The sequence below is a fragment of the Hyla sarda genome, chromosome 3, assembly GCF_029499605.1.
Source record: "Hyla sarda isolate aHylSar1 chromosome 3, aHylSar1.hap1, whole genome shotgun sequence".
Taxonomy (NCBI): domain Eukaryota; kingdom Metazoa; phylum Chordata; class Amphibia; order Anura; family Hylidae; genus Hyla; species Hyla sarda.
The window spans coordinates 94,511,910-94,525,641 of record NC_079191.1 but is presented as its reverse complement, the minus strand read 5'-3'; the positions used below and the strand labels follow the sequence as shown (position 1 = coordinate 94,525,641).

Sequence of the window (13,732 nt, the reverse complement as noted above, 5' to 3'; positions counted from 1 at the left end):
CTGGGAGGGATAATACACTGCACTGCAATAGAAATAAAATCCCTATCATCTATATCTCAATGGGTTCCATCTTTTCTTTTGTTTTTTATTCTAATGCGGTTTTATAATCCCTGAGACAAGTAGTTCTGGCCCTAGAGTGTTATATATATTAGCGTCTGTATCATGTATAAGGGACATGTTATCATACCTGTGTCTTTTTATAGGTGATTGATGCCAGGTGAGAGGGTGAAAGGGACCTATACCCCCGTCAGCTGCAGGAAAGGAACAAAGAGACAGGTAATTAATATTTATATTAATTACTGATAACAATCAGGCTAGATACAACATCTAAACCTGCAAAGATGTCATAGTCTCTACCTTATACATGAAGATATATGTGTTTTTAATAAGTATATCGTCTATAGGCAGCTTCTTATATAACACAACTGTGTCTCAGGTACAGAGATTAGGAAAATTTATGATTTCTAATATCTGTTTTTTATTTGTAGTAATCCCTTTTTCAATAGACTGACCGCAGATTTAAGACATAACTGTACTGTAAAGAAAAATCTATAAGTTAATGTAATAAATCACATACTATAACTGATTATTGCCATTTAAAACTATGAAAAATACATTATGTTGATTATAAAACAGAATTACAGAATGGAGACAACCGTCTGTGGCTCAAGCTCGACTGCCCATTTCTTTGAGTGGCCCCTCAATGTTCTGGAAATGGGTGGAGGACATTGTCTCCATTAGAATGGGTCCCCCTACGATGCTTCGGCTGTTGATCTGAAGTGCATTCTGTGCTTTGGAATCTAGGGGGCAAACTGTATTTCTGTTATTTATTTTTAGTTTAGCAATTCCCACCGCAACATGGTTAACCTTTATCCTAAATTTCTGCACGAAATTGATAAAAGACATTCCAAGAAATATTTTGCCAAATAAAAATATATAAAATATTGATGAAGTTGATGAATGATAATAACAACAAAAATAACAGTTTTTGATTAAAAAACAAATAAACAATAATAATTTATAAAATATTTTGCTCCTACCCCCTTCCCCAAAAATAAAAAAACATATATTACCCTTAAAATTTATGAATAAAGAAACAAAAAATAACACATACTCCAAACATTGCAAACACAAAACCCCCAAAAACCTAACAATAGTGTCTGTCAACATCATCCTGAGAGGGATAATACACTGCACTGCAATATAAATAAAATCCCTATCATCTACATCTCAATGGGTTCCATCTTTTCTTTTGTTCTTTTTTCTAATGCGGTTTTATAATCCCTGAGACAAGTAGTTCTGGCCCTAGAGTGTTATATATATTAGCGTCTGTAGCATGTATAAGGGACATGTTATCATACCTGTGTCTTTTTATAGGTGATTGATGCCCGGTGAGAAGGTGAAAGTGACCTATACCCATGTCAGCTGCAGGAAAGGAACCAAGAGACAGGTAATTAATATTTATATTAATTACTGATAACAATCAGGCTGGATATAACATCTAGACCTGCAGAGATGTCATAGTCCCTACCTTATACATGAAGATATATGTGTTTTTAATAAGTATATTGTCTATAGACAGCTTCTTATATAACACAACTGTGTCTCAGGTACAGAGATTGGGAACATTTATGATTTCTAATATCTGTTTTTTATTTGTAGTAATCCCTTTTTCAATAGACAGACCGCAGATTTAAGACATAACTGTACTGTAAAGAAAAATCTATAAGTTAATGTAATAAATCGCATACTATAACTGATTATTGCCATTTAAAACTATGAAAAATACATTATGTTGATTATAAAACAGAAATACAGAATGGAGACAACCGTCTGTGGCTCAAGCTCGACTGCCCATTTCTTTGAGTGGCCCCTCAATGTTCTGGAAATGGGTGGAGGACATTGTCTCCATTAGAATGGGTCCCCCTACGATGCTTCGGCTGTTGATTTGAAGTGCATTCTGTGCTTTGGAATCTCGGGGGCAAACTGTATTTCTGTTATTAATTTTTAGTTTAGCAATTCCCACCGCAACATGGTTAACCTCTATCCTAAATTTCTGCACAAAATTGATAAAAGGCATTCCAAGAAATATTTTGCCAAATAAAAATATATAAAATATTGATGAAGTTGATGAATAATAATAACAACAAAAATAACAGTTTTTGATTAAAAAACAAATAAACAATAATAATTTATAAAATATTTTGCTCCTACCCCCTTCCCCAAAAATAAAAAAAACATATATTACCCTTAAAATGTATGAATAAAGAAACAAAAAATAACACATACTCCAAACATTGCAAACACAAAACCCCCAAAAACCTAACAATTGTGTCTGTCAACATCATCCTGGGAGGGATAATACACTGCACTGCAATATAAATAAAATCCCTATCATCTACATCTCAATGGGTTCCATCTTTTCTTTTGTTCTTTTTTCTAATGCGGTTTTATAATCCCTGAGACAAGTAGTTCTGGCCCTAGAGTGTTATATATATTAGCGTCTGTAGCATGTATAAGGGACATGTTATCAATCCTGTGTCTTTTTATAGGTGATTGATGCCCGGTGAGAGGGTGAAAGGGACCTATACCCCCGTCAGCTGCAGGAAAGGAACAAAGAGACAGGTAATTAATATTTTTATTAATTACTGATAACAATCAGGCTAGATACAACATATAAACCTGCAAAGATGTCATAGTCTCTACCTTATACATGAAGATATATGTGTTTTTAATAAGTATATCGTCTATAGACAGCTTCTTATATAACACAACCATGTCTCAGGTACAGAGATTAGGAACATTTACGATTTCTAACATCTGTTTTTTATTTGTAGTAATCCCTTTTTCAAAAGACTGACCGCAGATTTAAGACATAACTGTACTGTAAAGAAAAATCTATAAGTTAATGTAATAAATCACATACTATATGTCACGATTCGGCTACGGGTTGTGGATCCGCTGTGTCAGCGAGGGATTGGCGTGGACCGTGCTAGTGGACCGGTTCTAAGAGGCTACTGGTTTTCACCAGAGCCCGCCGCAAAGCGGGATGGTCTTGCTGCGGCAGTAGCAACCAGGTCATATCCACTAGCAACGGCTCAACCTCGCTGACTGCTGAGAAGGCGTGGGACAGAAGGACTAGGCAGAGGCAAGGTCAGACGTAGCAGAAGGTCGGGGGCAGGCGGCAAGGTTCGTAGTCAGGATGGATAGCAGAAGTTCAGGTACACAGGCTTTGAACACACTAAACGCTTTCACTAGGCACAAGGGCAACAAGATCCGGCAAGGGAGTGCAAGGGAGGAGATCAGATATAGCCAGGGAGCAGATGGAAGCCAATTAAGCTAATTGGGCCAGGCACCAATCATTGGTGCACTGGCCCTTTAAGTCTCAGAGAGCTGGCGCGCGCGCGCCCTAGAGAGCGGAGCCGCGCGCGCCAGCACAAGACAGCAGGGGGCCGGGACGGGTAAGTGACCTGGGATGCGATTCGCGAGCGGGCGCGTCCCGCTGTGCGAATCGCATCCCCGACGGCCATGACAGTGCAGCGCTCCCGGTCAGCGGGACTGACCGGGGCGCTGCAGGGAGAAAGACGCCGTGAGCGCTCCGGGGAGGAGCGGGGACCCGGAGCGCTAGGCGTAACAGTACCCCCCCCCCTTAGGTCTCCCCTTTTTTTTGTCCGGTAACTGCCTCCCCTGGGATGAGGACACCGGGAAAGAATGGAGGGTTTCCTCAACTGCAGGCAGTACAGCAGGAGTTCGAATGGGGAGGGAGGGCAGAGGGTGAAGCTTGGCACGGGGCAGGGTGACACAAGGACGGGAGCCATGAGGAGGCACAGAGGCTTGCCTGACGGGACTGGGAGGGGGGGAGAGGCACTTCCTAAGGCAGGCAGAGTCCCAGTTCTTGATCTCCCCGGTGGTCCAATCAAGGGTGGGAGAATGAAGCCGGAGCCATGGCAGACCGAGGAGGACCTCAGAGGTACAGTTGGGGAGAACGAAGAGCTCAATCCTTTCGTGGTGGGGTCCAATACACATCAGGAGGGGTTCTGTGCGGTAACGCACGGTGCAATCCAGTCTGACTCCATTGACCGCGGAAATGTAGAGCGGCTTGACGAGACGGGTCACCGGGATGCTGAATTTATTCACAAACGACTCCAAAATAAAATTACCAGAGGCACCAGAGTCCAAGCAGGCCACGGCTGAGAGGGAGGAGTTGGCTGAAGGAGAAATCCGCACGGGCACCGTGAGACGTGGAGAAGCAGACTTGGAACCAAGAGACGCCACACCCACGTGAGCTGGGTGCGTGCGTGTGTTTCCCAGACGTGGAGGACGGATAGGGCAATCCACCAAGAAATGCTCGGTACTGGCACAGTAAAGACAGAGATTTTCTTCCCTACGGCGATTCCTCTCTTCCTGGGTCAGGCGAGACCTATCCACTTGCATGGCCTCCTCGGCGGGAGGCCCAGGCGTAGATTGCAACGGATACTGTGGGAGAGGTGCCCAGAGATCTAAGTCTTTTTCCTGGCGGAGCTCTTGGTGTCGCTCAGAAAAACGCATGTCAATGCGGGTAGCCAAATGGATGAGTTCTTGCAGGTTGGCAGGAATCTCTCGTGCGGCCAGCACATCCTTGATGCGACTGGATAGGCCTTTTTTAAAGGTCGCGCAGAGAGCCTCGTTATTCCATGATAGTTCAGAAGCAAGAGTACGGAATTGTATGGCGTACTCGCCAACGGAAGAATTACCCTGGACCAGGTTCAGCAGGGCAGTCTCAGCAGAAGAGGCTCGGGCAGGTTCCTCAAAGACACTTCGGACTTCAGCGAAAAAGGACTGGACTGAGGCTGTGGCAGGATCATTGCGGTCCCAGAGCGGTGTGGCCCAAGACAAGGCCTTTCCTGAAAGAAGGCTTACTACAAACGCCACCTTAGACCGTTCTGTAGGAAACAAGTCCGACAACATCTCCATATGCAGGGAACACTGAGACAAAAATCCACGGCAGAGTTTAGAGTCCCCATCAAATTTGTCCGGAAGGGACAAGCGGAGGCTAGGGGCGGCCACTCGCTGCGGAGGAGGTGCAGGAGCTGGCGGAGGAGATGGTTGCTGCTGTAGCAGAGGCAGAAGTTGCTGTAACGTGGCGGTCAACTGCGACAGCTGCTGTCCTTGTTGGGCAATCTGCTGCGATTGCTGAGCGACCACCGTGGTAAGGTCAGCGAGACTTGGCAGCGGCACCTCAGCGGGATCCATGGCCGGATCTACTGTCACGATTCGGCTACGGGTTGTGGATCCGCTGTGTCAGCGAGGGATTGGCGTGGACCGTGCTAGTGGACCAGTTCTAAGAGGCTACTGGTTTTCACCAGAGCCCGCCGCAAAGCGGGATGGTCTTGCTGCGGCAGTAGCAACCAGGTCGTATCCACTAGCAACGGCTCAACCTCGCTGACTGCTGAGAAGGCGTGGGACAGAAGGACTAGGCAGAGGCAAGGTCAGACGTAGCAGAAGGTCGGGGGCAGGCGGCAAGGTTCGTAGTCAGGATGGATAGCAGAAGTTCAGGTACACAGGCTTTGGACACACTAAACGCTTTCACTAGGCACAAGGGCAACAAGATCCGGCAAGGGAGTGCAAGGGAGGAGATCAGATATAGCCAGGGAGCAGATGGAAGCCAATTAAGCTAATTGGGCCAGGCACCAATCATTGGTGCACTGGCCCTTTAAGTCTCAGCGCGCGCCCTAGAGAGCGGAGCCGCGCGCGCCAGCACAAGACAGCAGGGGACCGGGACGGGTAAGTGACCTGGGATGCGATTCGCGAGCGGGCGCGTCCCGCTGTGCGAATCGCATCCCCGACGGCCATGACAGTGCAGCGCTCCCGGTCAGCGGGACTGACCGGGGCGCTGCAGGGAGAAAGACGCCGTGAGCGCTCCGGGGAGGAGCGGGGACCCGGAGCGCTAGGCGTAACACTATAACTGATTATTGCCATTTAAAACTATGAAAAATACATTATGTTGATTATAAAACAGAAATACAGAATGGAGACAACCGTCTGTGGCTCAAGCTCGACTGCCCATTTCTTTGAGTGGCCCCTCAATGTTCTGGAAACGGGTGGAGGACATTGTCTCCATTAGAATGGGTCCCCCTACGATGCTTCGGCTGTTGATCTGAAGTGCATTCTGTGCTTTGGAATCTCGGGGGCAAACTGTATTTCTGTTATTAATTTTTAGTTTAGCAATTCCCACCGCAAGATGGTTAACCTCTATCCTAAATTTCTGCACAAAATTGATAAAAGACATTCCAAGAAATATTTTGCCAAATAAAAATATATAAAATATTGATGAAGTTGATGAATAATAATAACAACAAAAATAACAGTTTTTGATAAAAAAACAAATAAACAATAATAATTTATAAAATATTTTGCTCCTGCCCCCTTCCCCAAAAATAAAAAAACATATATTACCCTTAAAATTTATGAATAAAGAAACAAAAAATAACACATACCCCAAACATTACAAACACAAAACCCCCAAAAACCTAACAATAGTCTCTGTCAACATCATCCTGGGAGGGATAATACACTGCACTGCAATAGAAATAAAAATCCCTATCATCTATATCTCAATGGGTTCCATCTTTTCTTATGCTCTTTTTTCTAATGCGGTTTTATAATCCCTGAGACAAGTAGTTCTGGCAATAGAGTGTTATATATATTAGCGTCTGTAGCATGTATAAGGGACATGTTATCATATCTGTGTCTTTTTATAGGTGATTGATGCCCGGTGAGAAGGTGAAAGTGACCTATACCCCTGTCAGCTGCAGGAAAGGTACCAAGAGACAGGTAATTAATATTTATATTAATTACTGATAACAATCAGGCTAGATATAACATCTAGACCTGCAGAGATGTCATAGTCCCTACCTTATACATGAAGATATATGTGTTTTTAATAAGTATATTGTCTATAGACAGCTTCTTATATAACACAACTGTGTCTCTAAGAGATTGGGAACATTTATGATTTCTAATATCTGTTTTTTATTTGTAGTAATCCCTTTTTCAATAGACAGACCGCAGATTTAAGACATAACTGTACTGTAAAGAAAAATCTATAAGTTAATGTAATAAATCGCATACTATAACTGATTATTGCCATTTAAAACTATGAAAAATACATTATGTTGATTATAAAACAGAAATACAGAATGGAGACAACCGTCTGTGGCTCAAGCTCGACTGCCCATTTCTTTGAGTGGCCCCTCAATGTTCTGGAAACGGGTGGAGGACATTGTCTCCATTAGAATGGGTCCCCCTACGATGCTTCGGCTGTTGATCTGAAGTGCATTCTGTGCTTTGGAATCTCGGGGGCAAACTGTATTTCTGTTATTAATTTTTAGTTTAGCAATTCCCACCGCAACATGGTTAACCTCTATCCTAAATTTCTGCACAAAATTGATAAAAGACATTCCAAGAAATATTTTGCCAAATAAAAATATATAAAATATTGATGAAGTTGATGAATAATAATAACAACAAAAATAACAGTTTTTGATTAAAAAACAAATAAACAATAATAATTTACGAAATATTTTGCTCCTGCCCCCTTCCCCAAAAATAAAAAAACATATATTACCCTTAAAATTTATGAATAAAGAAACAAAAAATAACACATACCCCAAACATTGCAAACACAAAACCCCCAAAAACCTAACAATAGTGTCTGTCAACATCATCCTGGGAGGGATAATACAATGCACTACAATAGAAATAAAAATCCCTATCATCTATATCTCAATGGGTTCCATCTTTTCTTTTGTTCTTTTTTCTAATGCGGTTTTATAATCCCTGAGACAAGTAGTTCTGGCCCTAGAGTGTTATATATATTAGCGTCTGTAGCATGTATAAGGGCCATGTTATCATACCTGTGTCTTTTTATGGGTGATTGATGCCCGGTGAGAGGGTGAAAGGGACCTATATCCCCGTCAGCTGCAGGAAAGGAACAAAGAGACAGGTAATTAATATTTATATTAATTACTGATAACAATCAGGCTAGATACAACATCTAAACCTGCAAAGATGTCATAGTCTCTACCCTATACATGAAGATATATGTGTTTTGAATAAGTATATCGTCTATAGGCAGCTTCTTATATAACACAACCATGTCTCAGGTACAGAGATTAGGAACATTTACGATTTCTAATATCTGTTTTTTATTTGTAGTAATCCCTTTTTCAATACACTGACCGCAGAGTTAAGACATAACTGTACTGTAAAGAAAAATCTATAAGTTAATGTAATAAATCACATACCATAACTGATTATTGCCATTTAAAACTATGAAAAATACATTATGTTGATTATAAAACAGAAATACAGAATGGAGACAACCGTCTGTGACTCAAGCTCGACTGCCCATTTCTTTGAGTGGCCCCTCAATGTTCTGGAAACGGGTGGAGGACATTGTCTCCATTAGAATGGGTCCCCCTACGATGATTCGGCTGTTGATCTGAAGTGCATTTTGTGCTTTGGAATCTCAGGGGCAAACTGTATTTCTGTTATTAATTTTTAGTTTAGCAATTCCCACCGCAACATGGTTAAAGGAGTAGTCCAGTGGTGATTCAGTGGTGAGCAACTTATCCCCTATCCTAAGGATAGGGGATAAGTTGCAGATCGCGGGGGGTCCCACCGCTGGGGCCCCCTGCGATCTCCTGTACGGAGTCCCGACAGCCCACGGGAAGGGGGCGTGTCGACCTCCGCACGAGGTGGCGGCCGACACGCCCCCTCAATACAACTCTATGGCAGAGCCGAAGCGCTGCGTTCGGCAATCTCCGGCTCTTCCATAGAGATGTATTGAGGGGGCGTGTCGGCCGCTGCCTCGTGCGGGGGTCGACACCCGCTATCTCGGCAGAGAGCCGGGGCCCCGTACAGAGAGATCGCATGGGGCCCCAGCGGTCGGACCCCCCGCGATCTCAAACTTATCCCCTATCCTTAGGATAGGGGATAAGTTTTTCACCACTGGACTACCCCTTTAACCTCTATCCTAAATTTCTGCACAAAATTGATAAAAGACATTCCAAGAAATATTTTGCCAAATAAAAATATATAAAATATTGATGAAATTGATGAATAATAATAACAACAAAAATAACAGTTTTTGATTAAAAAACAAAAAAACAAAAATAATGTATAAAATATTTTGCTCCTGCCCCCTTTCCCCCCAAAAAAAAAACATATATTACCCTTAAAATTTATGAATAAAGAAACAAAAAATAACACATACCCCTAACATTACAAACACAAAACCCCCAAAAACCTAACAGTAGTCTCTGTCAACATCATCCTGGGAGGGATAATACACTGCACTGCAATAGAAATAAAAATCCCTATCATCTATATCTCAATGGGTTCCATCTTTTCTTATGTTCTTTTTTCTAATGCGGTGTTATAATCCCTGAGACAAGTAGTTCTGGCAATAGAGTGTTATATATATTAGCGTCTGTAGCATGTATAAGGGACATGTTATCATACCTGTGTCTATTTATAGGTGATTGATGCCCGGTGAGAGGGTGAAAGGGACCTATATCCCCGTCAGCGGCAGGAAAGGAACAAAGAGACAGGTAATTAATATTTATATTAATTACTGATAACAATCAGGCTAGATACAACATCTAAACCTGCAAAGATGTCATAGTCTCTACCTTATACATGAAGATATATGTGTTTTGAATAAGTATATCGTCTATAGGCAGCTTCTTATATAATACAACCATGTCTCAGGTACAGAGATTAGGAACATTTACGATTTCTAATATCTGTTTTTTATTTGTAGTAATCCCTTTTTCAATAAACTGACCGCAGATTTAAGACATAACTGTACTGTAAAGAAAAATCTATAAGTTAATGTAATAAATCACATACTATAACTGATTATTGCCATTTAAAACTATGAAAAATACATTATGTTGATTATAAAACAGAAATACAGAATGGAGACAACCGTCTGTGGCTCAAGCTCGACTGCCCATTTCTTTGAGTGGCCCCTCAATGTTCTGGAAACGGGTGGAGGACATTGTCTCCATTAGAATGGGTCCCCCTACGATGCTTCGGCTGTTGATCTGAAGTGCATTCTGTGCTTTGGAATCTCGGGGGCAAACTGTATTTCTGTTATTCATTTTTAGTTTAGCAATTCCCACCGCAACATGGTTAACCTCTATCCTAAATTTCTGCACAAAATTGATTAAAGACATTCCAAGAAATATTTTGCCAAATAAAAGTATAGAAAATATTGATGAAATTGATGAATAATAATAACAACAAAAATAACAGTTTTTGATTAAAAAACAAAAAAACAAAAATAATTTATAAAATATTTTGCTCCTGCCCCCTTCCCCCAAAAATAAAAAAACATATATTACCCTTAAAATTTATGAATAAAGAAACAAAAAATAACACATACCCCAAACATTACAAACACAAAACCCCCAAAAACCTAACAATAGTCTCTGTCAACATCATCCGGGGAGGGATAATACACTGCACTGCAATAGAAATAAAATCCCTATCATCTATATCTCAATGGGTTCCATCTTTTCTTTTGTTCTTTTTTCTAATGCGGTTTTATAATCCCTGAGACAAGTAGTTCTGGCCCTAGAGTGTTATATATATTAGCGTCTGTAGCATGTATAAGGGACATGTTATCATACCTGTGTCTTTTTATAGGTGATTGATGCCCGGTGAGAAGGTGAAAGGGACCTATACCCCTGTCAGCTGCAGGAAAGGAACAAAGAGACAGGTAATTAATATTTATTTTAATTACTGATAACAATCAGGCTAGATACAACATCTAAACCTGCAAAGATGTCATATTCTCTACCTTATACATGAAGATATATGTGTTTTTAATAAGTATATCGTCTATAGACAGCTTCTTATATAACATAACCATGTCTCAGGTACAGAGATTAGGAACATTTATGATTTCTAATATCTGTTTTTTATTTGTAGTAATCCCTTTTTCAATAAACTGACCGCAGATTTAAGACATAACTGTACTGTAAAGAAAAATCTATAAGTTAATGTAATAAATCACATACTATAACTGATTATTGCCATTTAAAACTATGAAAAATACATTATGTTGATTATAAAACAGAAATACAGAATGGAGACAACCGTCTGTGGCTCAAGCTCGACTGCCCATTTCTTTGAGTGGCCCCTCAATGTTCTGGAAACGGGTGGAGGACATTGTCTCCATTAGAATGGGTCCCCCTACGATGCTTCGGCTGTTGATCTGAAGTGCATTCTGTGCTTTGGAACCTCGGGAGCAAACTGTATTTCTGTTATTCATTTTTAGTTTAGCAATTCCCATTGCAACATGGTTAACCTCTATCCTAAATTTCTGCACAAAATTGATAAAAGACATTCCAAGAAATGTTTTGCCAAATAAAAATATATAAAATATTGATGAAATTGATGAATAATAATAACAACAAAAATAACAGTTTTTGATTAAAAAACAAAAAAACAAAAATAATTTATAAAATATTTTGCTCCTGCCCCCTTCCCCCAAAAATAAAAAAACATATATTACCCTTAAAATTTATGAATAAAGAAACAAAAAAGAACACATACCCCAAAAATTACAAACACAAAACCCCCAAAAACCTAACAATAGTCTATGTCAACATCATCCTGGGAGGGATAATACACTGCACTGCAATAGAAATAAAAATCCCTATCATCTATATCTCAATGGGTTCCATCTTTTCTTATGTTCTTTTTTCTAATGCGGTTTTATAATCCCTGAGACAAGTAGTTCTGGCAATAGAGTGTTATATATATTAGCGTCTGTAGCATGTATAAGGGACATGTTATCATATCTGTGTCTTTTTATAGGTGATTGATGCCCGGTGAGAAGGTGAAAGTGACCTATACCCATGTCAGCTGCAGGAAAGGAACCAAGAGACAGGTAATTAATATTTATATTAATTACTGATAACAATCAGGCTGGATATAACATCTAGACCTGCTGAGATGTCATAGTCCCTACCTTATACATGAAGAAATATGTGTTTTTAATAAGTATATTGTCTATTGACAGCTTCTTATATAACACAACTGTGTCTCAGGTACAGAGATTGGGAACATTTATGATTTCTAATATCTGTTTTTTATTTGTAGTAATCCCTTTTTCAATAGACTGACCGCAGATTTAAGACATAACTGTACTGTAAAGAAAAATCTATAAGTTAATGTAATAAATCGCATACTATAACTGATTATTGCCATTTAAAACTATGAAAAATACATTATGTTGATTATAAAACAGAAATAGAGAATGGAGACAACCGTCTGTGGCTCAAGCTCGACTGCCCATTTCTTTGAGTGGCCCCTCAATGTTCTGGAAACGAGTGGAGGACATTGTCTCCATTAGAATGGGTCCCCCTACGATGCTTCGGCTGTTGATCTGAAGTGCATTCTGTGCTTTGGAATCTCGGGGGCAAACTGTATTTCTGTTATTAATTTTTAGGTTAGCAATTCCCACCGCAACATGGTTAACCTCTATCCTAAATTTCTGCACAAAATTGATAAAAGACATTCCAAGAAATATTTTGCCAAATAAAAATATATAAAATATTGATGAAGTTGATGAATAATAATAACAACAAAAATAACAGTTTCTGATTAAAAAACAAATAAACAAAAATAATTTATAAAATATTTTGCTCCTGCCCCCTTCCCCAAAAATAAAAAAAACATATATTACCCTTAAAATTTATGAATAAAGAAACAAAAAATAACACATACCCCAAACATTACAAACACAAAACCCCCAAAAACCTAACAATAGTCTCTGTCAACATCATCCTGGGAGGGATAATACACTGCACTGCAATAGAAATAAAAATCCCTATCATCTATATCTCAATGTGTTTCATCTTTTCTTTTGTTCTTTTTTCTAATGCGGTTTTATAATCCCTGAGACAAGTAGTTCTGGCCCTAGAGTGTTATATATATTAGCGTCTGTAGCATGTATAAGGGACATGTTATCATACCTGTGTCTTTTTATAGGTGATTGATGCCCGGTGAGAAGGTGAAAGTGAGCTATACCCCCGTCAGCTGCAGGAAAGGAACCAAGAGACAGGTAATTAATATTTATATTAATTACTGATAACAATCAGGCTAGATACAACATCTAGACCTGCAAAGATGTCATAGTCTCTACCTTATACATGAAGATATATGTGTTTTTAATAAGTATATAGTCTATAGACAGCTTCTTATATAACACAACCATGTCTCAGGTACAGAGATTAGGAACATTTATGATTTCTCATATCTGTTTTTTATTTGTAGTAATCCCTTTTTCAATAGACTGACCGCAGATTTAAGACATAACTGTACTGTAAAGAAAAATCTATAAGTTAATGTAATAAATCACATACTATAACTGATTATTGCCATTTAAAACTATGAAAAATACATTATGTTGATCATAAAACAGAAATACAGAATGGAAACAACCGTCTGTGGCTCAAGCTCGACTGCCCCTTTCTTTGAGTGGCCCCTCAATGTTCTGGAAACGGGTGGAGGACGGGTCGATTCGCAACGAATACAAATATCGCCGCGATTCTATCGCACGAATCACTTCATTAAACTCCATTTTACAGGCTATTGTAGAGCTTAGATGGCGGATCCACATGTGAGTACATGGGGCAGGGGATTATGGGAGGGCGGGAAACAGCGGCGGGAATGA

At 40.0% G+C, this 13,732-nt stretch overlaps 1 long non-coding RNA gene across 1 annotated transcript; it reads left to right on the top strand.

The window, feature by feature from the left end:
- The first annotated feature begins 201 nt into the window (after window positions 1-201).
- LOC130361542 (uncharacterized) lies at window positions 202-13,120 on the top strand. The gene is made up of 3 exons (XR_008891049.1): window positions 202-276; window positions 2,553-2,625; window positions 13,048-13,120. It is a non-coding gene; the product is annotated as an uncharacterized LOC130361542 (long non-coding RNA).
- The last annotated feature ends 612 nt before the right edge of the window (window positions 13,121-13,732 follow it).